The sequence below is a fragment of the Bufo bufo genome, chromosome 3 (genome assembly GCF_905171765.1).
Source record: "Bufo bufo chromosome 3, aBufBuf1.1, whole genome shotgun sequence".
NCBI classification, from domain to species: domain Eukaryota; kingdom Metazoa; phylum Chordata; class Amphibia; order Anura; family Bufonidae; genus Bufo; species Bufo bufo.
The window spans coordinates 250,415,012-250,440,977 of record NC_053391.1 but is presented as its reverse complement, the minus strand read 5'-3'; the positions used below and the strand labels follow the sequence as shown (position 1 = coordinate 250,440,977).

Sequence of the window (25,966 nt, the reverse complement as noted above, 5' to 3'; positions counted from 1 at the left end):
TTTATTTGTTTTGAAGTAGAATGGAAGAAAAGGGCCCCATAGAAGTGAATGGGTCTGCTTCTAATCCGCAAAAAAACTGATCCGCATTTCTGCAGACAGCATATGGCTGTCCAAATGAGCCCTAAGATTGCTGCCAGGCACCCAAGACTACCAGAATGTTTATGCTGGATACTTGGGATACATTTGGTTTGCCTTCAGGTCTTGTGCCACTGGTCTAGACTTGAACTATTTAGGAAGATAAGACGATATAAGCCTAAGGCCTCTTTCACACGAGCGAGTTTTCCGCGCGTGTGCAATGCGTGACATGAACGCATTGCACCCGCACTGAATCCTGACCTATTAATTTCAATGTGTCTGTGTAGATGAGCGTTGTTTTTCACGCATTACTTCTGCTTGGCGTGAAAATCGCAGCATGTTCTATATTCAGCGTTTTTCACGCAGCCCTGGCCCCATAGAAGTGGATTGGGCTGCGTGAAAAACGTATTGCATCCGCAAGGAAGTGCGGTTGCGATGCGTTTTTCACTGATGATTGCTAGGAGATGTTGTTTGTAAACCTTCAGTTTTTTATCACGCGCGTGAAAAATGCATCAAAACGCATTGCACCCGCGCGGAAAAAACGGAACAACAGAACGCAATCGCAGACAAAACTGACTGAACTTGCTTGCAAAATGGTGCGAGTTTTACTGAATGCACCCTGAACGCATCCGGAGCCAATCCGTCACTCTCGTGTGAAAGGGGCCTAACAATCAGAAGATCTGAAAACATGTCCCAGTAAAATGACGATGGAAATGAGCAGCTTTTCTTCTGGACAGCATTTCTTAGGGAATCTGACTAGTCTAGGGAATGCAGGAGACCAGTCTGGTCTAGCAAGAAAAGGAAGACTGCGGGGAGGTAAAAATCAGTAAATGCAGCTCCGCTGGGGTCATAAACCTTTGAGATGTCTGCATATGACACGAGTACAATTCCTCTGGATGTGAAAGGTCTGGAGACATAAGAGCTGTTCTGCGATACACGTGCTGTCGCATCGGCAATGCAGTACAGGAATCAACACACTGGGCACAATTGGGGGGGGGGGGGGGGGGGGGGGGTGGAGGCTGAGGATTACCAGCACATAATCCTCCCCCGCTGCATGGGTCTGAGCAATGCTTAGCAAATTCTAAAAATATTAAATATATCCAAAGCAGCTTAAAGAGGTTCCAGAGTTAAACCAGCATCCATCAGAGATCTGAACAATGGGGGGAGCAGCACGGAGTCTTACGGATTACAGCACAGGCACTCAGAAAGCAAACGTGGGGGCAGGGTGCTCGGAGAACGAAAACGCTACTTTACTAGGTAAATGATAGGCAGACAAGAAGGTATAGATATGTAGGCCACAGGTATCAAGAGATCAGCTTCCAAACAGAAGTGAAGAATTCAGCTTCCAAAAATGAGTAATGAAATACACACACATTATAAATATATATTTTTTACAGTAAATACAAAGGGAATGGGGCACACCTCAGAGTCACCGAGTTCAGTAGTTTCATGGAATCCATTCTATGAAATCCGGCACCTAGCCATGCAGTCTGCGTTTACAAACATTTGTAATAGAATGGGTCATTGTATCTCGGTGAATTCAAGCGTGGTGCAGTAATAGGATGCCATCGATGTAGTCAGGTCATAACATTTCTTTCCTCATCGCCATTCCACAATCAACTGTGAGCGGTATTACTGCAACGTGGAAGCGTTTAGGAACCACAGCAACTCAACATGAAGTGGAGACCAGGTAAAATACAGATTGGGGTCACCAAGTACTCAGGTACATAGTGCAAAAAAGTTGCCAATAACTCAGCTGACTCAAAAACTGCAGAGCTCCAAACCTCCTCTAGCATTTACACCAGCACAAAAACTGTGTGTCGGGAGCTCTATGGTATGAGGTTCCATGGGCGACCATCTGCATGCAGGCCTGACATCACCAAGCACAATGCCAGCAGGGCCGTCTTTAACAAGAGGGAAAAGGGGCAGCTGCCCCGGGCCAAGTTGCTCCTGGGGGGTCCAAGGCAGCTGCCTCTTGAGCCCAGCTAGCCACTGCCCCGGGTGTCAAGCTGTCAGCTACACAGGGGGTGCTGCCATGCCATGCCTGCCGGCACTCCAGGCAGCGTACTGTGAGAGCTGTGATTCTCTAGGACCTTAGATGATATCATCACCATGTGACCAGTAACCTAGCAATAATACTGGTCACATGGCTATGAGGTCATCAAGGTCCTTTCTACCAGGAGTGTTGCAGGAGAAGTTTGCCTTAACTGTGGAGCTTTTTTTGTGAAGATTACATCAGAAAAGGTGACAGGGGCTGTTATGCTAATATACTGTAAACTACTGTATAGTAGGGTGCTGTATAGTGTGGGGGCCTGTATACTGTGGGGGGCTGTATACTGTGGGGGGCCTGTATACTGTAGGGGGGCCTGTATACTGTAGGGGGGCCTGTATACTGTGGGGTGCTATACTGCTGTACTGTATAGTGTGGGGTGCTGTATCGTGTATAGTTTGGGGTGCTGTATACGGTGAGGTGCTATACTGCTCTACTGTATACTGTGAGGTGTTGTATACTGTGGGGTGCTGTATACTGTGGGCTGCTATACTGCTCTACTATATACTGTGGGGTACTGTATAGTGTGGGGTGCTATACTGCATACTGTGTGGTGCTGTATACTATAGGGTGCTATACTGCATACTGTGGGTTGCTGTATACTATAGGGTGCTATACTGCATACTGTGGGGTGCTGGGGTGCACTGTAACACTAGGGTGAGCCGAGCCCCGGTCTCCTTCCTGCAGAGCGGTGCCCACTTCCAGCCTGGGCCCAGCTGCCCAGAGCACTGATCCTGGGCCGCTGGAGTCTTCAGAACTGGAAGTATTTACAGTAATTCACTGTACTCTACCAGATGTATGGATTTTTTGTGTATGTGTTGTGGTGGAGGGCGTGATCAGGGCAGTCTTTAATATTGATTGGACCCTGGGCAAGAATTTACTTGGGCCCCCTTGGTCTATGTGCAGATATCTGATTGGAGCTGACTTCTTATTTTCTCTTTTGCACATAAATTGTTAAACTATATTCCTTAGTAAAAATGACCAGTCCACACCACGAGGGCCCTCCTGAGCAAAGATTAGTAAATGTGGCCAGGTGGCCCGAGGCCACAGTTCAGCAGACAGAGAGAACCCAACCCCTTATGTCTCTTGGGGCCGTCTCTATAATAATCCCCCACTAATTTATGAATGGGGTTAATTAATAACTCGGTGACCGGTCTAAATTTCTAATATAAAATAAAGTCAATATGCGTGATTGCGCTCTCTGCGCTCTACCTACCTTCTCCTCCCGACGCGGCAGTGGCTGTGTAAGGTGAGTGAATCATTGGTCAAGTGAGTCCGTGACTCACCACCCAATCCCATTAGCTCCGGAGGCGGAGACTTAGTCCCTGCTGGCTGCTCCGCCGCGGCGCCACTCACCAGGCTGTGGTGAGTCACACCCCCTTTACCACATGACGGCGCCGACGTGCTTGCTTGTTCTGAAGACTTGTGAGTGAGAACTCCAGCGCCGGCGGGACGCGGGTGACACCCCATCAGACTGGTGTCACCCGGTGCGGCCCGCACCCCCTCGCAATGCCACTGGAGAGACAAGTCCTTTACTAATGAGCGAGCCACACACCGCTCGCTTGCATAGCATAGATTAGTGAATGGGAGTTGGGAAACGGAGCTCCCTTGGGCCCCCAGGAGCAACTGGGCCCGGAGCAGCTGCCCCTTTTGCCCTGCGGCAAAGACGGCCCTGGGCGTGATTGCCTGCTGAGGTGTGGGAAGGCGGGATCCCGGGGGCCCAAGTAAATTTTTGCCCAGGGTCCAAATCAATATTAAAAAACGGCCCTGAATGCCAGGCGTCCACTGTCACTGGATTCTGGAACGTGTTCTGTGGAGTGAACTGATAGTGAGAAACTGGGCTAGGGGGAAGAAATGTGTAACCTAACTTTTATTAAAATACACATAATAAATGTATACAAGAAGGTGCAAATAGGTGTAGTCAAGAACACAGAGTTGGCGTATGTTTTAGAGCTGAAACAATTACTCAATTGAATCGAGTAATTAGACACAAAAAAATCCTCGATGCAAATTTTTTGCAGAGGATTTGTTTGTATCATGTGACCACGGAGCGTGAGTGAAGTGCTTGCTATTACTTACCGCTCCGTAGTCACCCGCCGGCCCACACCGCGCTGCACTTTCAGCCCTGACACATCGTCAGGACATAGTGCACGTATACATGCACTATGACCCAACGCTGTGCGACGTCAGGACTACAGTGCAGTGCGGGGAGAAGAAGACGGAGGAGCTGTGGAGCGGCGCCCCTACAGGAAAGGTAAGTACGGCCACTCCATGTCCACAACCTCACTGCAAGAAACAGCAAAGTAGGAGTGAGGACGCTGCCATGAGCACACTACAGAGATCTGGGGTGACATGGTGCGGGCAAGGAGGATCCGGGCGGCCGGGGACTGCAGGCGATGCGCACTTGCGAGCTTCATTACTGCTGAGCTCAGTGCTTCCAGAGCCCGGACAGAATCTATGAAAAGCATCCTGACTGGGCGGCAGGATTGTGAACGAGCGGCACTAACACTCCGCAGTCAATGGGACGATTAGCAAGAAGCTGAAGAGTCTGAAGAAGGGCACAGTCAGCATAGAGGGGGCATAAACACAGAGGTGTGAGCTGCAGGCTCAGCAATAATAGAAATGGAAACTACTATAGGGAGCCCCCCATAAATCAGTACTCAGGGGTGAAGTCCTCATCACAGGCGTATTGTGACTGAACCTGAGAGAGAGTGCCTTCATGAACAGAATGCCGGAACTACAGTAAAGACTGACACATGTCAGGGGGGGTCACCGCTTCTTCTCTGTAATATATGTCACCGAGTCATGCTCTATGACTGGATGACCTACCTCCTGCTGTCCGGCGCACTCTGGACCGCTGCCGCCTGGTTCATCACTCAGACTGGCAAGCTCAGGGCTCGACAAATCCCGGGCGCCAGGTCGCCATGGCGACCAGGAATTTGGTCCTGGCGCTTGGGTATTTGTCAGCCCGTTTTCAAAGATGCGCTCTCGGCGCGCACCATGGTTTCCTGAGCGGCACAGTGGAGAAGAGGAGTCCCTCCCTCCCCACTGTGCGCGGCTGCCGCTGGCCACTAAGAACAGGGTAGGAGGAGGAGGGGAGGGACTGTGGCCACTGCGCCACCAATGAATGTGCCGGCCATATCCCGGCCCCTATGACTGCACGCTGTGATCCGCGCGATTAACCCCTCAGTTGAGGGGTTATTCGCGCGGATCACAGCGTCCTGTCAGAGGTCGGGGGCCGGGTTCTTCAGTCTCGACTCTCTGCATTGGTGGCAGTGGGCAGTTCCGATCGGAGTCCCAGCAGTGTAATGCTGGGACTCCGATTGGTTACCATGGCAGCCAGGAGTCACGCTACTGAAGTCCTGGCTGCGATGGTATGTTAGTGAGCAGCATTATACTCACGTGCGCCGTGGCCGCCGGGCGCTCTTTCTTCTGTCTGTGCGGCTCATTGCTATGCCTTTAGCATTAGCAATGCGCCGCACAGACCTATGAGAAGAAGGAGCTCCCGGCGATCACGGCGCACGTGAGTATAATGCTGCTCACTAACATACCATCGCAGCCAGGACTTCGGTAGCGTGACTCCTGGCTGCCATGGTAACCGATCGGAGCCCCAGCATTACACTGCTGGGACTCCGATCGGAACTGCCCACTGCCAGTGCCACCAATGATGGGGGGAGGAGGAGGAGGGGGACCCTGTGGCCACTGCCACCAATGTTTAATACTGGGGAGGGAGGCAGGGTGGGTTTGTTACCAGAGGGGGCTGATAAGAGGGGGGGGAGGGGCTGATAAGAGGGAGGCTGGAGGGGCTGATAAGAGGGAGGCTGGAGGGGCTGATAAGAGGGAGGCTGGAGGGGCTGATAAGAGGGAGGCTGGAGGGGCTGATAAGAGGGAGGCTGGAGGGGCTGATAAGAGGGAGGCTGGAGGGGCTGATAAGAGGGAGGCTGGAGGGGCTGATAAGAGGGAGGCTGGAGGGGCTGATCAGAGGGAGGCTGGAGGGGCTGATCAGAGGGAGGCTGGAGGGGCTGATCAGAGGGAGGCTGGAGGGGCTGATCAGAGGCTGGAGGGGCTGATCAGAGGCTGGAGGGGCTGATCAGAGGCTGGAGGGGCTGATCAGAGGCTGGAGGGGCTGATCAGAGGCTGGAGGGGCTGATCAGAGGCTGGGGGGGCTGATCAGAGGCTGGGGGGGCTGATCAGAGGCTGGGGGGGCTGATCAGAGGCTGGGGGGGCTGATCAGAGGCTGGGGGGGGGCTGATCAGAGGCTGGCTGCCATGGTCAGCTCCCTGCTGTTGTGTGCACAAAGCACAGGACAGCAGGGAGAGTGTAAAGTCCTATTCACCCTAATAGAGCTCTATTAGGGTGAATATGACAAGGGTTCTAGCCCTTAAGGAGGCTAATAGTTATTAAATAAAGTAAAAAAAAAAAAAGTTTGAACACCCCCCCCCCCCCCCAAATATAGAAAACGATATATTGCGATATACATGCTTAAAATTATATCGCAATATAGATTTTATGACGCGGCTCCGCCTGGCTCCTAACTTTTTTAGCTGGCTCCTAGATTCCAAGGAAATTTGTCAAGCCCTGGGCAAGCTGATGACACTTAGGGGGGCAAGCTGATGGCACTGGGGTGGGGGAGCGCTGAAGGCACTGGGGGAACGGAGCTGAAGGCACTGGGGGATAGTGGAGCTGATGGCACCTTGGGGGAACTGATGCACTTGGGCTGATCGCACAGGGGGGAACGAAGGGTGTTGGGGACTGATGGCAGGGGGTCTGATGAGTTTTTATAATGGAAAAAAGTCAATTAATAAATTTTTTCTTATTAGAGTACTCGATTAATCATAAAAATAATCAATCAATAGAATCCTTGATTAATAAAATAATTGTTTACTGCAGCCCTAGCATGTATATTCACTAAATTAAGCACATCGTCCGGGTGTGTGCACCTGGAGGAGTCTTTCGACAACTTTTCCGCCTGGAAATTGCATACATGTTTGTGAATGTGCCGTGGCTAACCTCCGCCACACCCTCTAGTGGAAAGAACAGCATAAAAAACCTTGTTGCGACAAAATGTTGTCACGCGGGCATTTAAAAAGTTGCAAAACGAGGTCTGCGACTTTTTGTATGCCACAACTGGCTTAGCGCTGTAAGTAAATGATCCCCAATGTGTGATGATCACAATACTCATTGTAAGGGCTACGGTGGAGTATTATCAAGACTGGAGCTATCTGCACCGGTCGTGATATACCCTGCGCTGCTGGAGGATGTGCTTCATTTCTGTATAGGCGCGTGGTTCATCATTGTAACGGATCCGCTTCCGTTAATGGACGCTTCCTAGCTTGCGCCGAGGACCACAAGCACCGCACTGGACACCACAACCTCCGCAGACTCCACAACCGCCGTAGCTTAACTGGAGCCGCGCCGTCTTCCTTCCACCCTGAATGAACCTCCAGCATTCAGGACCGTGTGGGAAAAATCTCTCCTCCAGGGAATATGCAGAGCATAGCAATCCCCAGCGTGACACAGCAATTCCCTCCAATAAACGAGACGAGGCTGCGTTTTGAAGGGTTAAAACAGGAACTCACTGTACTTCACGTACAGCCTCTTTTATTCACAAACCAAAAACATAGTACTGCCCACAGGGGTTTGAAATACAACCAATCAATATATTACAACACATCCCCACAAAATCCTCCCCTCTGTCCGTGATAGAATTACCTCACACTGGGTTGATGCAATCACCACAGACAGACGAATACACAATATCCTCTGTCCTGGAGACAACCGAGAAGTAATTCAATTATCTCTCAGGACAAAGGACATCGCCAATACACACAGAGAGACAACAGGACAGGAATCCCCACCCAAACACACAAAATCCTCCCTTTCTGTCTGTGATATAATTATGGATTAACATAACTATCACAGACAGTAAAAATACAGTTTTTAAACATACTCTATAACTTTAAAACCATACATTCCATCTCCATAAAAATTACATATTTAAACTCTGCATACATCAAACATAAACACTTCCAAAAATCACACAAATCCCTCCAGCGGATCAAAAGTTTAGTGGAAGTCCTTTATGACCGACCGCAAGCACAATTTCCTGCCCAAAATAGTTCCATAGATTTGGGCTGTGCGGTCGGTCAATTCCATGCAGAAAAACGACTAAGTCCCATCTTCGAACGGGACTTAGTCTCTGGAGGTGAAAGTTCAGTATGGCAGAAGGTAAGGGTCAGCGGCGTTCGTGTATCTGGGCATCCGATTCCAGCTCCACAGAATCCCCAGCATACACCGCTGACCGCGTTCGGTCCCACCAACAGTCCAGACATGCGGCACAGTTCTGTCACTGTTCCTGAAGGGCAACATGTCCCGGGGCCATAGTCGTAGGGCAGGAGGCTAGCCAAAAGTCCTCTACAATGCCCAGTGGCAAATGGCAGTTTGTCACAATCATATATTATGCGCATCCTCTGGCAGTCCGTGCACCTATACAGAAATCTACAGCAGCAAAGAAATTTCTGTCTTTAAATTGCACCAGAAAACTGGTGATAATGAACATAAGTTTGTCACGGCTGCTGACCATGACCCTTCCCCACCCTGTTTTGTAAAAATGGTGAGGGTAGTGTAAAAACACCACCAGTAAAAATAATGTTCTCGCAATAGCATCTAAAAAAGTCGCAAACACAAGACTAAGATTCCAGACATCTGCCCAGCTGTTTTACTTGTCTCCTCGACATGTTTAATGCAGCGTCATCAAGGGATATGGGACAAAAACAGACATGACAAGGCTTTTGTGGACTGATGAATTATCTACCAGTCTGATGGATGAGTCTGGGTTTGGTGAATGCCAAGAAAACATTACTTTCTGACTGTATTGTGCCAACTGTAAAGATTGGTGGAGGAGGGATAATGATGTACCGTAGTTGGGATAGACCCCTTAGTTCCAGTGAAGGGAAATCTTGACCCCTTCACGATATATGTTGGCACTTTAAAGATAGCGCCCACTCCAGAGTAGATATGTGGCCACAGGATGAGAAAGGCGCTCATAGGGTAAATAGGTAAAGATGAAACAGCGTTCTTCAATTTAAGGTGAATATGTGCTGCTCACCTGTTTGGGTTGCACCGATTGGGTGGAACCGTGATGAAGGTCCGCTGGATTAGCTAGGTATCAGGTTGGAGCTGCCGTGTCCAAAAGAACCAAGGGCGAGGGCCAAGTCGCCACTTCGTTAATTGCTAGAAATACTGACAGTGCCCGTCATGACCTTTGTGGTCTGGCGAGCTGGTGGACGCGAGGCGCAAATCACAACCGGATTAGACAAGTACGGGTCTAATCCGGTTGTGATTTGCGCCTCACGTCCCCCAGCTCGCCAGACCACAAAGGTCGTGACGGGCACTGTCAGTATCACTCCAGAGTAGAGCAGGCACCATAGCAACCAGGTTTCTGCTGTTTTTCACAGCAGACACCTAGGGCTAATTTCTGCAATCAACAATAACACAGATTGCAGATATTTAGCCCCTCAGATGCAATGGTCAATTGTACGCTGCACTCTCAAGGCCCAAACTGCTTCCAGGCTAAAATTGGGGAAGCCGTTCATTGGTGGTGATAGGCTGGAGCCTGTGCAAGGCAGTACTCCATATGAATATACTGAATTTCACTAAGTTTTTTTCATACACACTCATAGAGCTCTGTAGATGTAAATATAAAAAAAGTTATGGGGCCTTTCTAAAGTTGTTGAGAATGAAGGTAACAGGTCTGTTTTACCGCACAGGGTAAGCTGTAAAATGATACCCATGAAACTATAGTGGAATTGCTTTTCTTCCAATTTCACCCCATTTGGAATTTTTTTTCCAGCTTCCCACTTCATCATATGCAATATTAAATGGTGCCATTAAAAAGTATAACTTGTCCTGCAAAAAACAAGCCCTCACGCCTATGTCAACAGAAAAATGTACAGCTCTGAGAAGGCAGGGAGTGAAAAACAAAAACATAACCTTTCCTGTTTTAGCTTCATGCATTCCCCATGTAATAACAATTCTGGAGCATCTGTTCTTATGGTTCTACGATGTGCCATTCCTTTATTGTTCCTATTATAAGTTATACATGCTACCAGTTTGCACCGAAGGTCCAGAGGCGTGTTATCAGTTGGAGGTCTGCTACTGGCAGCTCTGACTGGTTAATGTCAGACTGTGGAGGGACCACCCTTAACTGTAACTGTAACACCTATCTGGATTTCATTGCAAATTGCTAGTAATTCATAATTATTATCAGGAATAATGAAGAAAATTTCACGTTCAGGTGTGGGAGGGAAACAACACACTGAACATAAGAGGGAAAAGGGTGAGGGAATAAGGCCTGGAAACTAGGGAAAGGAGACACCTCCTAGTAAAACCCTAATCAAAGTCCTGACTAACTACGGTAGTATGAACATACCCCAGAGGTAGGCGAGTTCATACACAGGAATACCTAATGTTCTAACTCACCCTATAGGACCCTGGTACTAATGTCAGGACTGAGACAACCTGTTCTTCCAAAAGGAAGGACGAACAAGAGTCTCCCTCAGGCCTTAATACAAATGACAGGGAAATGCAACACACAAAATAACCCAAACAAAATACAAAAGGGAGAGAAAACACTTAACTTCAAGTGGCTATGGCAGAACCAGGAACTCAGCTGAGATCCACACACCAGCTATCCACAACTCAAAATGAAGCTATAAACTAAATAGCATAGTGGGAGAAACAACAATAAATAGAGAAGGTTAAAAGGACCATAAAAGCCACACCTGGGGAAAGAAGGTGTGGCAAGCACCAGAAACAACACAGATGTCATTTGATCCAAACAGAAAACATGTCAGATCAAACCACGTGTTGACAGTCTCACCGATCTCCTGCCACCTTTCACAGCAACGTCCGTGACAGAAATGGAAAAGAGTCAAAAGAATAGATATTCCAAAATTGTTATTATAAGTGTCCATTTACACATCTGTAGTGTATTGCTGTTTTCTAAATTTGAATCACTCTGCTTTTAAGACAGATAGTGATGCCTCATAAAATATTCATTAATTAACATTCACAATATATCTACTTTATGTGGGCATCATTTTGGCAATGTCATTTAATTTTTTTAGGACACTAGAAGGTTTAGAATTTTAGAAGCAATTTTTTAAATTTTGAAGAAAATTTTCAAAGTCAACTTTTTTAAGGACCAGTTGAGTTCTCAAGTCACTTTGTGGGGCTTACATAGTGGAAACCCCCATAAATGACCCCATTGTAGAAACTACACCCCTCAAGTTACTCAAAACTGATTTTACAAACTTTGTTAACCCTTTAGGTGTTCTACAAGAGTTAAGGAAAATGAAATTTCTAATTTTCACTTTTTTGGCAGATTTTCCATTTTAATCCATTTTTTTCTTTAACACATCGAGGGTTAACAGCCAAACAAAACTTAATATTTATTACCCTGATTCTGCGGTTTACATAAACACCCCACATGTGGTCGTAAACTGATGTAAGGGCACACGGCAGGGTGCAGAAGAAATGAAGCGCCATATGGTTTTTGGAAGGCAGATTTTGTTGAACTGGTTTTTAGATGCCATGTCCCATTTGAAGCCCCCCTGATACAGTAGAAACTCTCAAAAAGTGACCCCATTTTAGAAACTAGGGGATAAGGTGCCAGTTTTATTGGTACTATTTTGGAGTACATATGATTTTTAAATGCTCTATATTATGTTTTTTGGCACTGTTTTTATATTATTTTTTTGTATTTATATATTTTTTACAACATTCATCTGACAGGGTAGATCATGTGCTATTTTTATAGAGCAGGTTGTTACGGACACGATTATATCAAATATGTCTACTTTCTTTGTTTGTTTCAGTTTTACATAATAAAGCATTTTTGAAAAAAAAAAATGTTTTTGTGTCTCCATTTTCTGAACGCAATTTTTTTTTATTTTTCTGCCGATCGTCTTGTGCAGGGGCTCGTTTTTTGCAGGAAGAGTTGAAGTTTTTATTGGTACCATTTTTGGGTACATATGATTTTTTGATCATTCAATATTACACTTTATGGGGCAAGGTGACCAAAAAATAGTTTTTTTTAGCACAGTTTTTACTTATTTATTTTTACAGCGTTTTGCTAAGGGGTTAGGACATGTGACATTTTTAAAGAGCAGATCGTTACTGACGTGGAAATACCTAATATGTATATTTTTTCTTATTTATTTAAGTTTTACACAATAATAGCATTTTTGAAACAAAAAAAAATCATGTTTTAGTGTCTCCATAGTCTGAGAGCCATAGCTTTTTAATTTTTTGAGCGATTTCCTTATGCAGGGGCTCGTTTTTTGCAGGAAGAGTTGAAGTTTTTATTGGTACCATTTTTGGGTACATATGATTTTTTGATCATTCAATATTACACTTTATGGGGCAAGGTGACCAAAAAATAGTTTTTTTTAGCACAGTTTTTACTTATTTATTTTTACAGCGTTTTGCTAAGGGGTTAGGACATGTGACATTTTTAAAGAGCAGATCGTTACTGACGTGGAAATACCTAATATGTATACTTTTTCTTATTTATTTAAGTTTTACACAATAATAGCATTTTTGAAACAAAAAAAAATCATGTTTTAGTGTCTCCATAGTCTGAGAGCCATAGCTTTTTAATTTTTTGAGCGATTTCCTTATGTAGGGGCTCATTTTTTGCGGGATGAGGTGACGGTTTCATTGGTACCATTTTGTGGGACATACGCCTTTTTGATCACTTAGTGTTGCACTTTTTGTGATGTAAGGTGACAAAAATGGGTTTTTTTTTTACACAGTTTTTTTTTTTATGGTGTTTATCGGACGGGGTGGATCATGTGATATATTTATAGAGGCGGCCGTCACGGACGCGGCATTACCAAATATGTCTATTTTATTTATTTTTAACCCCTTAAGGACGCAGGGCGTATCGGTACGCCCTATTTCCCGAGTCCTTAAGGACTCAGGGCGTACCGGTACGTCCTAACTTGAAATCAGTATTCCGGCGCCCCAGGGGTTAATCAGAACGGGATTTCGGCTGAAACCCTTCAGCCGGCATCCTGTGACAACGCCAGGGGGGGGTCATGTGACCCCCCCCGTGTCGGCGATCGCAGCAAACCGCAGGTCAATTCAGACCTGCGGTTTGCTGCGCTTTTTGCAGTTTCTGATCCCCGCGGTCCCTGACCGCGGCGATCAGAAACTTTTGAGTGCCTATAATCAATATTTTTCACCCCCCCTGCACGATTTGATGCCGGCGGGTGGTGCGGGGGGGGGTGTCGCATGCGGTGGGGGCGTTGCGGGAGGCTGGCGGTGCGGCAGGCGGGATCGCGATCCCCCGCCCGCCTCCCCATGAATGATCGTTGGCTTCTAGTGGTTATACCAGGGTGCCAGCACATTGCTGGCACCCTGGTATAAACGGCTGACATCTGTGCAGATGTCAGCCGTTTAACCCTTTCCATACCGCGGTCCGTACGGACCGCTGTATGGAAAAAGTTAACTGTCATCGGTCAGGGAGCTCCCTCCCTCTCCATCGGGGGGCTGCTGTGCCCCCAGAGAGCCCCCCTCAGCCCTGTGCTTACCCTTCCCCGTCTGCGAAGTTGTGGCAGACGGGGAAGGTTCCCATGGCAACAGGACGCCTGCTCAGGCGTCCTGCTGTCCATGGTGCTGAACAGATCTGTGCTAAAAGCATAGATCTGTTCAGTGTAAGTAAAATACAGTACAGAACAATATATATTGTACTGTACTGTATTATACAGACATCAGACCCACTGGATCTTCCAGAACCAAGTGGGTCTGGGTCAAAAAAAAGTGAAAAAAGTTAAGATAAAAAAAAAAAAACATTCATCACTGAATAAAAATTAAAAAAATAAAATACACTACACATATTAGGTATTGCCGCGTCCGTAACGACCTGATCTATAAAACGGTCATGTTACTTTCCCCGCACGGTGAACACCATAAAAATAAAAAAATAAAAACTATGAGAAAATTGAAATTTTGCCCACCTTACTTCCCAAAAAAGGTAATAAAAGTGATCAAAAAAGTCACATGTACGCCAAAATAGTACCAATCAAACCGTCATCTCATCCCGCAAAAATCATACCCTACCCAAGATAATCGCCCAAAAACTGAAAAAACTATGGCTCTTAGACTAAAGAAACACTAAAACATGATTTTTTTTGTTTCAAAAATGAAATCATTGTGTAAAACTTACATCAATAAAAATAAAGTATACATATTAGGTATCGCCGCGTCCGTATCGACCGGCTCTATAAAAATATCACATGATCTAACCCCTCAGGTGACCACCGTAAAAAATAAAAACGGTGTAAAAAAAGCCATTTTTGGTCATCTTACGTCACAAAAAGTGTAATAACAAGCGATCAAAAAGTCATATGCACCCCAAAATAGTGCCAATCAAACCGTCATCTCATCCCGCAAAAAATGAGACCCTACTCAAGATAATCGCCCAAAAACTGAAAAAACTATGGCTCTTAGACTATAGAGACACTAAAACTTTTTTTGGTTTTAAAAATGAAGTTATTGTATAAATTGTATACATATTAGGTATCGCCGCGTCCGCGACAACCTGCTCTATAAAATTAACACATGATCTAACCTGTCAGATGAATGTTGTAAATAACAAAAAAAAAAAAACGTGCCAAAAAAGCTATTTCTTGTTACCTTGCCGCACAAAAAGTGTAATATAGAGCAACCAAAAATCATATGTACCCTAAACTAGTACCAACAAAGCTGCCACCTTATTCCGTACTTTCTAAAATGGGGTCACTTTTTGGAGTTTCTACTCTAGGGGTGCATCAGGGGGGCTTCAAATGAGACATGGTGTCAAAAAAAACAGTCCAGCAAAATCTGCCTTCCAAAAACCGTATGGCATTCCTTTCCTTCTGCGCCCTGCTGTGTGCCCGTACAGCAGTTTACGAACACATATGGGGTGTTTCTGTAAACTACAGAATCAGGGCCATAAATAATGAATTTTGTTTGGCTGTTAACCCTTGCTTTGTAACTGGAAAAAAAATATTAAAATGGAAAATCTGCCAAAAATGTGAAATTTTTAAATTGTATCTCTATTTTCCATTAAATCTTGTGCAACACCTAAAGGGTTAACAAAGTTTGTAAAATCAGTTTTGAATACCTTGAGGGGTGTAGTTTCTTAGATGGGGTCACTTTTATGGAGTTTCTACTCTAGGGGTGCATCAGGGGGGCTTCAAATGGGACATGGTGTCAAAAAAACAGTCCAGCAAAATCAGCCCTCCAAAAACCAAACGGCGCACCTTTCACTCTACGCCCTACTGTGTGCCCGTACAGTAGTTTACGGCCACATATGGGGTGTTTCTGTAAACGGCAGAGTCAGGGCAATAAAGATACAGTCTTGTTTAGCTGTTAACCCTTGCTTTGTTAGTGGAAAAAATGGGTTAAAATGGAAAATTAGGCAAAAAAATAAAATTCTCAAATTTCATCCCCATTTGCCAATAACTCTTGTGCAATACCTAAAGGGTTAACGAAGCTTGTAAAATCAGTTTTGAATACCTTGAGGGGTGTAGTTTATAGAATGGGGTCATTTTTGGGCGGTTTTTATTATGTAAGCCTCGCAAAGTGACTTCAGACCTGTAGTGGTCCCTAAAAATTTGGTTTTTGTAAATTTCTGAAAAATTTCAAGATTTGCTTCTAAACTTCTAAGCCTTGTAACATCCCCAAAAAATAAAATATCAATCCCAAAATGCTACAAACATGAAGTAGACATATGGGGAATGTAAAGTCATCAACATTTTTGGGGGTATTACTATGTATTACAGAAGTAGAGAAACTGAAACTTTGAAATTTGCAAATTTTTCAAAATGTTTGGTAAATATGGTATTTTTTTATGCAAAAAAATTAACTTTTTTGACCCAATTTTAGCAGTGTCATGAAGTACAATATGTGACGAAAAAACAATCTCAGAACGGCCTGGATAAGTCAAAGCGTTTTAAAGTTATCAGCACTTAAAGTGACACTGGTCAGATTTGCAAAAAATGGCCAAGTCCTTAAGGTGAAATAGGGCTGAGTCCTTAAGGGGTTAAAAAAAAATTTAAATGACTTAATTGGGGATTTTTTTTTATAAAACACTTAATTTTTTTATTTTACACTTTCCGTCCCCCATAAGGTCATACAAGACAGTTACAGGGGAAGTACACCCCCCAGAGAGGCTGTACAGCATTATACTATGCTGTACAGCCTCAGTGCAGGGCTTATACAAGGTCTGTGGAAGACCAGACAACTCCTGCACTCTCCCGGCCACCGGGCCGGGCCAGGAAGCGCATAGCGTTGAGCGCTGTGTAAACAGCGATCTAGAAGGCAGGGACACCTGGGAACTGTCCCTGCCTTCTGCGGGCTCGGCAGCTGCACGATTAGCCTGCAGCTGCCATTTCTGAATGGACGTTCTAAAACGTCCTTTTAGAGAGAAACAACTGCCGATAGGACGTTTATAGTCAATGGGTGGTCGGGAAGTGGTTAAAGGCTATGTACACCTTCGGAGGCAATTTTTTTTAATGATTGTATTTTACTCATTTTGGGCTAAAAATCATGTTTTCAATTGGTCTTTATTAAAAATACTGAGCCATTCTGTCACAAAGAGTTAACAGTTTTTATAGATGTGTGACTGGTACTTTCACTCTCTTTCTGTGCTAGTCATCTAATAACCCTTATCTCTAAGTTAGGCCTCTTGCACACGACCGTATGCCCTCCGAGACATACGGTCCGTGAGCGGGCCATATGTCCCGGAGCAGCATTGATCGTGCGCACGGGAGCGGCCATCATCATAGATTACAATGATGCTGTGCAGGTCGGGCCGCCCGCAGGACTATTGACCCGCACTCATATGATCTTCTGTGGATGTAGAGTTGCTCAAGTCCTTCTGTCTCTTCATGTAATCTCAAACAGATTATATGATGTGGGGGGTCATATTATCCCTTCCAAAACTCCTTTTTTACACCATTGGGACTCAGGTATTCCCATCTACTGTTTGGAGAAGTCTGGCCAGAAGTTGTCTACATGGTAGAATTGTGGCCAGACCTTTAACATGGAAACAAGGCCAAGTGACTCAACTATAGATGAAAACATAGGAACTGTGGTGCAGAAAAATGGCAGCAGTTAGTTCACAGAAAGGCTGGAGAGTGGTACAACAATAAATGTCTGCGGTCAACAGTGACGCATGGTGAAGGTTCCTTGCAAGTTTGGGGCTGCATTTCAACAAATTGAGTTGTTGATTTGGTCAGGATTAAAGGGGTTGTCCACCCCCTCAGCTGTTTGAAGAGAACTTGAATAGGAGTTAATGATCCCATTGAAGTGAATGGGAACAGCAGACTTGTAATTACAAGTGCTTGTCGCTGCAATGTCAACAGCGAGCAAGTGAGGAGAAGGCAGAGCTTATGCAAGCGCTGCATTCTCTTCAAACAGCTGATTGACGAGGGTACCTGGAGTCTGCCCCCCAGCAATCTGATATCGATGACCTATCCTACAAAAGCGGAAAACCCCTAGAATTTGGCCAATGTCATGAAGAACTGTCTTCCGTGTAAAGAAGAACAAGGAGTCCTGAAAGTGATGATATAGCCCCACAGAGTCCTGATCACAACATCATCGAGACTATCTGGGATTACATGAAGAGATTAAAGTATTTGAGCAAGCCTACATCCACAGAAGATCTGTGGTTGGTTTTCTAAGGCTAGCTGCACACTAGTATTAGATCCCCGGCAGGCTGTTCTAGCAGGGACCAACGGAGAACCGGCCTTATTTCGGCAAATATGTTGACAATCGGCAGTAAGAAAACTGCTTTTTTAACAGTCTCTTCATGAAATTCTGTGCCCTTTTTTCCTCTGAACATACCTTTGCTCATTGTGGCCAAAGAGTTCTATTTTAACCTCATCAGTCCACAGGACTGGTTTCCAAAATGCATCAGGCACGTTTAGATGTTATTTTGCGAACATCTGATGCAGAATTTTTTGTTGAGGATCCAGGAGAGGTTTTCTTCTGATGACTGTTTCATGAAAGCCATACTTGTGCAGGTGCCGCTAAACAGCAGAACAATGTACCACATTTCCAGCGTCTGCTAAATCTTCCTGAAGGTCTTTTGCAGTCAAGCTGAGGTTCTCATTTGCCTTTCTACCAATCCTACGAGCAACTGTGTCTGAAATGTTTCTTCCAGACCTTCTAATGACCTCCACTGTTCTTATTAACTGTTATTTCTTAATTACATTTCAAACTGATGAAATTGCAACGTGAAACTACTTAAAAAGCACAAGCTGAAGCTTTTACCATGGCCCTCACAGTTCCCTGATCTGAACATAAATAAAAATCTGTGGATAGACCTCAAAAGAGCAGCCTATTAGAGCAAGCCTGTCAGTACTCTTTGAGACAGACCATGGGTGATCTCTCTGTTCAGGAAGCACTATATTACAAAAGCTGTTACATAAAGGCTTTAAATCTGGTTGAACTCTGTTGCTAGCGGTGTCCCGTGTCATCACTGCCAGCAGGAAAAGCATTTGCAGGCTCTGAGGGGACGCTGGAATGCTCCATGTCACCATTTATAAACAGAGGCTTAATTAAAATGGCTTATTGTCCTCGGTGACCTTCCGCATACGCCGGCTCCACTTTGTATAACAGAGGTTTGCCATTTGTGATCTTTCCTCTACTACTGCTGCACAATATGGACGCAAAGATCTATATTTTTACTGATTTCCTAAATGTGGGAAACTGTGGGTAAATACAATGTAGGCAGGGGAATGACACAGATTTGCCCCATGCATTTACAAAACGGTGCTCAGTTCCGTAAGGATGGGTGGCCAATCTTAAAAATTGCATCTGTGTATACCTCTATGCCCAACTGTATCTCATTCTGTATCCAGGCTAGAGGAGGCCCAACAGGGTACTAAATAGGGTACTTTTCCTTTCATTTTAATATTTTAATCACGTACATATACGTTAGTAGATAGCCCCTACCAGGACAATGACTCACTTTCTCTCTCTCTCTCTCTCTCTCTCTATGTATATAATGTCCATTTAGTGGAATTTGGAATAATAATTGTAAAGGCATCAACTATTTCATATACTCAAAATACCTAGGCCAAAGCAATGTGGAGGTCCCTTTGCGTGTTGCCTCACTGGCCTACTTTCGTAGACACTGATGGAAGCCACACCCCTACCCCCTGCTTGGGCACAGGAACCACTTGGCACCTTGTGCTTTCTAGCACCCACATCATTCTGTACAGCGCCTCCATGTGGGAGCTGAATGCAGCAGGAGCAGCCGGCCACAGGTTGCTCTCTGCTACACTACTGAGTGCAGGGTACAGGGTACAGTGAAGTGAGTTTGGATCAGATGGCTTAGTTCTCCTCCTTCCCCGCTTGGTAGCGCCCACATGACAATACAGCGATTCAAGGTGGGTGAGCAGATGTGGTGAGTTGAAGAGAAGCTACTCTCTGGGTGAGTGGGTGGCGTGGCATCGTTCCATGGATATGACCACCCTGCAAACTAGCTGCGGCGGCCGTGATTAGACACTATAGGAAAAAGCAGCAGCCTACGTGCCCTCCCGCGGTCTAGGCCACCAGAGAGGCAGGCACTTTTTCCTATAGTGTGCAAGGATGGCCACCACTGATGGATTGCAGGGTGGTCATAACCCCTGGATACGAGCAGCGTATAATGTGGTGGAAAAATGAATCCAGCCAGCAAAGGAAGAAATATGGAGAATAAAAATATAATAGTAAGTGCTTTGTATTAACTTTCTATACATGATAAATGCCATTTGCTGAAGTGAGACAACCCCTTTAACTCATCGTGATATTCTGTAACAAAAGCCATTGAAAAGCAATTGAAGGTGTCGGCTTAACACAACTAGTTTAGTTAACGCATCTAGTTAAGCATTTGTGTTAACTCTACTACATCTGTATTATTATTATAATTTTTTTAGACATATATACACTGAACGGCCCCTTTATTAAAGACACCTGCCTTTGACGATTGGAGTGCAACATAAAATCAAGTTTTCGGTGGACATTCAAGAGTTCTGAGCGACTTTGAACAAGACATGGTCGTCAGTGCTGGACTAGGTGCCAGTATTTCAAACTATGACAATGTCATGAAGTTTGCTCATGTACTGGTGTCGACATTGTACTGAGAATGGTGTGATTGCGGAAAAACACTGAGAGGAATGGGAGCCTGTGGGCATAAACAACTTATCAAAGGAAAAGGTCAGAGGAGGATATCAAGAATCGTTCTGATGAACAGGTGGTGCACAATCAGCAAAACTGCACATGAATACAATGCTGATGCAATCTGTCCGAACACACAACTCGTCATCCCATAGCACGCATGGGTATAACAGCACATGCCCATTTTAAGTGCCACTAATGTCTAAGGGAAACAGAAAGACAAGAGTCCAGCAAAAGAGCGCAAAAAACAGATCACTGTGCTGCGGGAAAACATCCTGGTCAGATTAATCCAGATTTCTGTTGAATCAAGCTGGGGGGGGGGGGGGGGGGGGGAATCAGCATTTGGTACAAGATGCATGAATCGATGAACCTCTCCTGTCAGGTGTCAACAGTTCAAGCTAATGGAGTAATTGTGTGGAGCCAGTTTTCACCTTCCTGACCAGGCAATTTTTTGCAAGTCTGACGTGTCAATTTATGTGATAATAACTCTGGAATGCTTTTATTTATCCAGGCCATTCTGAGATTGTGCTTCATGTTAGTGGTTAATTTTAGTCAATATATTTCACCTTTATTTATAAAATAATAAAAAATGTACAATTTTTTTTTTTTTTAAATTTGTAATTTTCAAAATTTTGATTTATAAAATAGTTATTACTTTACATTCCCCATATGTCTACTTTATCTTGGTATTATTTTGCAAATGTCATTTGATTATTTTTTTTTTAATCTTAGACGGCTTAAAATTTTATGAGACAAAAGAAAAATAATGGCCCACTTATAGTCAATTTGCATACACTTTGCTAATACGCATTTATTATAAAAATCATAAAAATAATAACCCCTTTTATAAAATTATTCAAAACACATTCACGGTCCCTTTAGGTATTAAAATGCAGAGCTCTCGCATAAAACCTCAAAATATGGCCTTGTGATCCTTATAGCTTCTTATATCGATGTATCTAATGTGCACTTAATAGTATCTTATTTACATAGATGTCTTGATATCCACAGTCTAGCACTCCTGCGCTTATGCTGGGACTTATAGTACTATTGTATTATTAAATGTCCCGCTGTAGATAATTGTTCAATAGTCTAGCACTCCTGCGCTCAGACTAGGACTTATAGTCCTCACGGGCTATACCTAGAATGTCCTGCTATGTCTCACTTATCGTTAGTTCATTCTATGTTGTTGGTGGTTTATTACTCACGAGACCCACAGCGCCGCGTTCGTATTGCTGCCTCGCGTTGGCTGTATGCTTCTCTGTATGCCGATCTTCTCGCGCATGAGCCCTTGTGTTACAGGAATGCCTTTTGTCTCATATATTTTAACATCAATTGGTAGTTGGTGGGCTGTGCTCCAGTCCATAGACTGGTGAGCATCTTAGATATATTGTGTGGCTTAAAATTTTTGATGCAAGTTTTAAAAATTTTAAGACGATTTCCAAAACCCACTTTTTAAAGGACCAATTCAGTTATAAAGTTGCTTTCAAAGTCAATTTCAAAATTTCACTTTTTTGCAGATTTTACATTTTATTCAATTTTTACTGTAACACATGCGAACTCTATATTTATTACCCAGATTCTGCAATTTACATAAACACCGCATATGTGGTTGTAAACTGCTGCATTATCACACGGTAAGACTATATATGGATTTTGGAGGCCAGATTTCACTTGGGATACTTTTCAGGTGCCATGTCGCATTTAAAGACCCCCTGATTCACCCATACAGTGAAAACTAGGGATCGACCGATTATCGGTTTTACCGATATTATCGGCCGATATTGAGGATTTTCACTGTTATCGGTATCGGCATCTATTTTGCCGATATTCCGATAACGTATTGGGAACACAGAACGCGCTGCTCTCAGCGCGTTCTGTGTTCCCTCCGCAGCACAGGGGAGAAGGAAGCAGTGTCTCCTCCCCCTGTGATGCTGCTGCCGCTGCCGCCAATGGCAGGAGAGGAGACAAGAGGAGGGGAGGGGCTGTGGCCGCTGCGCCACCAATGAAGATGAGTCTTTCATTAATTCATATACAGGAGGCGGGAGCTGCAGAATCACATAGCCGGCTCCCGACCTCTATGAACGGCAGCTGCGGTCCGCGGTAGTTAACCCCTTAGGTGCCGCGGATCGCAGCTACCGCTCATAGAGGTCGGGAGCCGGCTATGTGATTCTGCAGCCAGCTCCCGCCTCCTGTATGTGAAAGAGAGGTATCTTCATTGGTGGCGCAGTGCGCCCCCCCCCTCAAGCCCCCTAGTATTAATCATTGGTGGTGCAGTGCGCCCCCCCCCCCCCCACCCCAGTATTAATCATTGGTGGCAGTGGCCACAGGATCCCCTCTCCCCTGCTCCTCCGATCTGAGCCCCAGCTGTGTAAGCCTGGGCCTCCGATCGGTTACCATAGCAGCCAGGACGCTATTGAAGCCCTGGCTGCCATAGTCAGCTCCATGCTGCTGTGTGCACAAAGCACAGGGCAGCAGGGACAGTGTGAGATCCTATTCACCCTGATAGAGCTCTATCAGGGTGAATAGGACAAGGGTTCTAGTCCCTAAGGGGGCTAAAAGTTAGTAAAAAAAAAGAAAAACACAAAAATATTAAGTATAAATGAAAAAGATTTACAAAAAAATTTAATAATAATACACGTTAACAATAAACATTAATTTTCAGCAGATTTGTGTAGGAAAATTTTTTTTTCCTCAAAAATAAAAATACCCAGAATATCGGTATAAATTATCGGCTATCGGCCTGAAAGTTGACAAATTATCGGTATCGGTCCTAAAAAATCAATATCGGTCGATCCCTAGTGAAAACTCCCAAACAGTGAGCCCATTCTGGCAACTACGCAGCTTGTAAACTGCTGTGTGGCCACACAGCAGGGTTCAGAGGCGAAGGAGCACCATATGGCTTTTGAAGGGCAGATTTCACTGGAGTAATTTTTTGATGCCATGTTGCATTTGAAGAACCCCTGATGCACCCCTACAATGAAAAAACAAACAAAAGTGACCACACTTTGGAAACTACACCCCCAAGGAATATCTCAAGGAGTGTAGTGAGCACTCTGGCCCAACAGGCATTTCATAGAATTAATTTTAGAAACACTTGGCTATGAAATTGAAAAATTACATATTTGACAAGAAAAAGATGCTTTAGGCCCACATTTTTCATTTTCACAAGCGATAACAGGAGAAAATGCACCCCACATTTTGTTACCCATTTTCTCCCGAATAAGGCATGCCCCATATTTTGTATGGGCACACAGCAGGGCTCAGAAGCGAAGGATCACAATATGGCTCTTGGAGCGCAGATTTCACTGGAACAATTTTTGTACAGACTCTGAGGTACCCCTACAGTGGAAACACAAAAGTGACCCCATTTTGGAAACTACACCCCCTAAGGAATTGTTATAGGGGTGCAGTGAGCACCTTGGCCCAACAGGCATTTCATAGAATTTACAAAACCTTGGCTGTGAAAAGGAAAAATTAAATTTTTCCAGAAACATGGCAGCAAGTTTTCCTTGCTTCCCTGGTCTTCAGAGTCCCCAGATCTCAGTCCTATAGAGGATGTCTGAGATAAGGAAAAACAGGCTATTCGGGGTAAGAGAGTGCCTCCTCCTAACTTGCGACAACTGTAAGACGCTATCCTGTCCGAAAATGCAGTGTAATTTGCAGGCACCATTCATTTATTCAATTGCTCTGCTAGATTTTCTTCAGGCGTGTTCTTTCTGAGGGGGTGTCCTTTTTCTGCAGGTCACTCCCTGAAACTTTCATAGCTGCTAACAGTAGATACAGTTGGTGGCAATTGAAGGATGGAACTGAGCAAATGCAACCACTTTAGTAGGTGGACATTGCTATACAGATTAAACAACAGGGGGTGCCATTATAATGACGTAATGAGAATATCTCACAACTGCAGCAATTCTGCAACAATAAGTACCGTATTTTGCAGAATATTAGACACACTTTTTCTTCTCACTCTTGTGCGACCATCTTCTGGTGCATCTAACAGTCCTAATGCTGGCATTAGAAGCAGGAGACTGAGTTCCATTACTAGCAGACAGGTCCTGGCAGGGCAGTTCTGAGGACACAGCATGTACTATGATAAATACGGTGGCATGCAATGTCATGAGGCACTGTGGGTGGCATAGCCATGGGGCACTGATACTGGCATAGTCAGGCGGTATTATGGCTGCTAATGTGATGAGGCCACAATCACTGAAACAAAATGTGGAAAGTAAGATGACACAAAAGGAGCATGCACATTAACTGTATCACTAAAAGCATGACATCTAAAACAACTTTTATTATGCAATTATGATAGAAGGTCACTATAAGACTACCAAATAAAAAATTTTGTAAAAATGTAAAAATATGAGCCCACAAAGCAGTACTGAACAATCAATAAGTGCCAAAAGGGAGGTGTAATATCAATAGATACTAGAAAGCAAGAAAAATTAGAGGGGATGGGGAGGGGGGGGGGGGGGGAATAGGCCTGTCCCTACAACTACCCAAGTTACTCCTCTGCACAGAGTAACACCCTGCTGGTAGGTAGACTATGCCCCAGAACCTTCTCCTAACGCACCCTGGATAACCCTATGCAGTTCTGATGCGTTTCTCCGAGGCAGGTTCTTCAGGGAACCAATAACCAAAGGAAGTTTTATCAGACAATCAATGTCCTACTAGTAAAAATAGGTAAAATGTCCTTAAAAATGCCCGGTAATTAGCCCCTTAAGGACTCGGCCCTATTTCACCTTCTGGACTTGGCCATTTTTTGCAAATCTGACCAGTGTCACTTTAAGTCCTGATAACTTTAAAACGCTTTGACTTATCCAGGCCAATCTGAGATTGTTTTTTCGTCACATATTGTACTTCATGACACTGGTAAAATGAAGTAAAAAAAATGTCATTTTTATTTATAAAAAAATACCAAATTGCAAATTTCCAAGTTTCAATTTCTCTACTTCTATAATACATAGTAATACCTCCAAAAATAGTTATTACTTTACAATCCCCATATGTCTACTTCATGTTTGGATCATTTTGGGAATGATATTTTATTTTTGGGGGATGTTACAAGGCTTAGAAGTTTAGAAGCAAATCTTGAAATTTTTCAGAAATTTTCAAAAACCCAATTTTTAGGGACCAGTTCAGGTCTGAAGTCACTTTGCGAGGCTTACATAATAGAAACCACCCAAAAATTACCCCATTCTATAAACTACACCACTCAAGGTATTCAAAACTGATTTTACAAACTTTGTTAACCCTTTAGGTGTTCCACAAGAATTAATGGAAAATAGAGATACAATTTCAAAATTTCACTTTTTTGGCAGATTTTCCATTTTAATAATTTTTTTCCAGTTACAAAGCAAGGGTTAACAGCCAAACTAAACTCTATATTTATGGCCCTGATTCTGTAGTTTACAGAAACACCCCATATGTGGTCGTAAACCGCTGTACGGGCACAGGGCGCAGAAGGAAAGGAATGCCATACGGTTTTTGAAAGGCAGGTTTTGCTGGACTGTTTTTTTTGACACCATGTCACATTTGAAGCCCCCCTGATGCACCCCTAGAGTAGAAACTCCATAAAAGTGACTCCATTTTAGAAACTACGGGATAGGGTGGCAGTATTGT

At 44.4% G+C, this 25,966-nt stretch overlaps 1 protein-coding gene across 5 annotated transcripts in view; it reads right to left on the bottom strand.

The window, feature by feature from the left end:
* Positions 1 to 25,966, bottom strand: part of AHCYL1 (adenosylhomocysteinase like 1) — a 107,263-nt gene that overhangs the window by 66,360 nt on the left and 14,937 nt on the right. The window lies entirely within an intron of this gene.